Source organism: Alosa sapidissima, chromosome 24 (genome assembly GCF_018492685.1).
Source record: "Alosa sapidissima isolate fAloSap1 chromosome 24, fAloSap1.pri, whole genome shotgun sequence".
NCBI lineage: Eukaryota > Metazoa > Chordata > Actinopteri > Clupeiformes > Clupeidae > Alosa > Alosa sapidissima.
Window position 1 is genome coordinate 23,194,886 of NC_055980.1, and position 3,634 is coordinate 23,198,519.

Genomic DNA, 3,634 nt, shown 5'->3' on the forward strand with positions numbered 1-3,634 from the left:
TTTCCTCTTTCCAGCCATCGTTTCAGGAATGCCTGAGATACTATTTGCCTGATTACACGGTCGGTATTTGAAACGTCTGGAGAGAGACATCTGAGTGTCTAATGTGCCCAAGTATCTAATTAAGTGGTTTCAATGTTTATTTGGGGCACGCAGGGGTTTTTTTTTTTTCCTTTTCCTGGAGTCATTAGACTCAAGAGTGGCCCATAGAGTAGTAAAGAGGAGGCATAACTCAGAGGGCTAAATAACCCAGTTGCCATGTAAACCAATGCATTATTAAAGCCAAAGAGAGAGAGAGGGATAGAGAGAGAGAGAGGGGAGAGAGAGAGAGAGAGAGAGGAGAGAAGCTTTTCCTCTGCATTTAAGCTTGTGCTCACTTAGCAGAGCTTGAAGAAAACTATAAATATACTGCACGCTACTGTGATTCACCGAGAATGCTGATCATTTCTAAATTTCTTTCCGCTCCGACAGTTTCCCCTCTCAACTGTCATTCTGTTTTTTTTTTTTTTTTTTCCCCCTTTAAGTAAAAAAAAAAAAAAAATGCCGCACTATTGTCTTGCCTCTCCCCGGCAGAGTGAGTGGTTCCTATGATTGCAGGAGTAGAGACAAAGAGCCATTATCTGGAAACAAGTCATTCATCCAAGGAGAAGAAAGAGAGGGATGTCTCAGGGCCTCTTTATATTCTGGGTCTTTCATTTGACAGTGGTAGAAGAATGGGGATTAACAAAAAAAACACTTTTTTGTTAATCCCCATTTTTATTCTTTATAAAAATGTTTTAGCTTTATTCCAAACACCACATCTTTTTTTTATTTTTGCTACTTGTTCAATTTTTTTGTTGTTACGGCAGACAGTCTCTTTATGTGAAGAGTGACTTAGAGACTTGGAGGAAGTTGAGAAGCTTAGGCTGGATTCCTCGAGCGAGCCCAGTGCACAGAATGAGTGGAGAGCAGCCACAGATCTTGCACAGCTGCATCTGACCCGGTGGAGTTCCGGGCCTGAACTGGCCCCGACCCGTCTCCGGCAGCCCGCGTCATCTGCTGCTAGCTCTCTGCCCCCCCCCCCCCACACACACACCTTTCCTGGGCAGATTGCGAGTGGGTCAGGAGCCAGGAGATTGTCATTTTAACGCGCCAGGGCTGGGAGACTGCAGCCGGCTCCCTCTGCTGGCCAAAGCCTGCGCTGACGTGATGCAACTATGCCGTTCATAGGGGGGGGGGGGGGGGGGGGGCAAGTACAGCTGGCTGATCAAGTACACACCAGGAAAACAGATGACTTCAACAGTTTTGCAGGGAGATGTCCTGTGCAGATTGCCAATTCATTGGTGGTTGAAAATATGCAGACCTCTGCTATACCTTTTAATTTTTTTTCTTTTTCAAGTATTTGTTTGAAAAATGTAAATGTATGTGGAGTGTGTGGAAATGTGCTTGTAAACTATGCACGTGTGCACTTGCAGGCTACGTGTACATCTTTTCTGTTGGCTGCAGTTTTGACTGCTCAAAAAAAAAAAAAAAAAAACAAAAAAAAAAAAAGTCCTGGGAACATCTGGATTATGGAAGCTGTGTTGCATTAGGGTATTCAGCCCATTCTTTTTTTTGGCCGACCTGACCGCTTGAGATTACAAAATGTTAATTAGATGTCATTTGAATCGGTAGGAAAATAGCCCAGCATCACGAGGCACCGCTAACAGACAGACACGAATGAGAAACAGTTTCACCCGTGATAAACCCCTGCTCGCTTTGCCCCTGTGGCAATGATTTTCATGTCAAATCTTTTTGCAGAACTGCGTACAATGTGAAGGGCAAAGCGTGTCCCGGCACATCAGCTTCACGTCTTTGGTTTCGGGAACATTAATGCCTGACAGGAAGTAGTGGGGTCAAGTGCGCGCGGAGAAGCGTACTGTTTACCCAGCAAAACATTAGCCAGGGATTTTTGGCATTCCTCGGTTTCGTGCTCGAGTCCGAGACCAGGCCCCCCCCCCCCCCACCAATGTCCGAGCTGTGGCTCTCTCCCTCTGTCTCCCACCTCTGTGGGTGTTAAGGTGGGGGGAGGGGTGGACCGGATGTGGGCCGAGATCAGGCCTGATCTGGTGCAGGACTGCGGACCTCGCCGCTGCTTTACCTGCATCGTGAGGAAAAAAAAGTGAAACGCGACAGCATCCGTTTCTCACGCGCTCAGCCATGACCGTTCGAGCCTAATGCTTACTCACTTTTGGCCGGCCGAAAAAGAACGAGACCTTGTTAAAAACGAGATGGCAGACAGAACAAGCCGATGCGGTCATTCTAAAAGGTGCATGACCAAGCTAACACGGCTGTTAAACGGTGGCTGTGCATGGACCTCAGTTTAATGTACAGGCCTCTTCTTGCACAAGACTCTTAGAAGCAGCACGCCTACATCTTTTTGCATCTGCCATGACCTTTGGTAGCCTCTTGCAGCACTTTGGAGCGTCTACGTCTCCAATTCTCACTTTCACAATTTATAGTATTGCATTTCAGATGGCCTCTATAGCTTACACATATACCTCTTTCCAATACAAATAGGATATATTGGATATATCCCTGTGTAAGGCGGCTGGTTTTATAGTATTTCTCTCTGTTGACTGAACATATTCATATTATGAGCGTGCCAGACAAATCCAGTTGGATTGGGTATTGGCAGAAATGTCTCCAGTCAAGCGCCCTGACAAGTCTTGACGGCTGTGTTGAATCACCCACGGAGCATGCATTACATTCACCAGTGACTATCAAATATTTTTTCTCCCGACGCACAAGAGAAACCCCCAGACTTTTCAGTCGAAAAGTAACCCAGACAATAATCTGCCCTGTATAAAAAGGAGGGATAAATTATGTTCAAAATGATTTAAGGATGTAAACATTTGGCCAGAGGAGTCCAAGCCAGATGTTCCTCCTCTCCTTTTGTGCTTCAGGAGTTATTGAGGTGGGGGGGGGGGGGGGTATTCTCTGAGTCCTCTGTGCATTCCTCTATTACCAAGTAATTTAAAACTTTGTTTTCATTGCCGAAGGGCTGGAGAGCCGCATTCAATTTGGCGCGGTTGAAGTCATGTTATAGAACACAAAAATAATGTTTGCGTTGTGGAATCAAACTGAATGAAGGGAACTGTACTGTGAGAACAAGAAAGAAAGAAGAAACAGGAAGAGGGATAAAGAAGAAGAAGAAGAAGGAGTCTGTTCTTGCGTCTGTAGCGTATCATAGGACATAGGGGTGGCCCCTCGGTGTTTGGTTAGAATTGTTTTTGTCTTTCTCATATCCATGCAAATGCGGCGGATCACTTTGCCTTGTTTGCATTAAGCTCCTGCCATCTCTTGCACACCGCGCTCCGGTGTCATTTCCATAAAAATAGTTCCTCTTTAGAAACGTGACACTTGAACACTAACAATATGTTTCCTCTGCGTTGTTCAACGGGATTCGATATAAATGGGGCCCCTTAGGTCCGGCCCTCATTATCTATCCTCTGCCATAGTTTATATTCATTTCAAGTTCGGTTAGGCACCATTAATGTTGCTTACATAATGAAATTCACTCTCTCTGTAAGGCTCATTGTATAAATCATTAATTCCTCTCGCTACAAGCCACAGTAAATCAACTCCAGCCCTGTACTCTCATTTCCCCATAAACTCC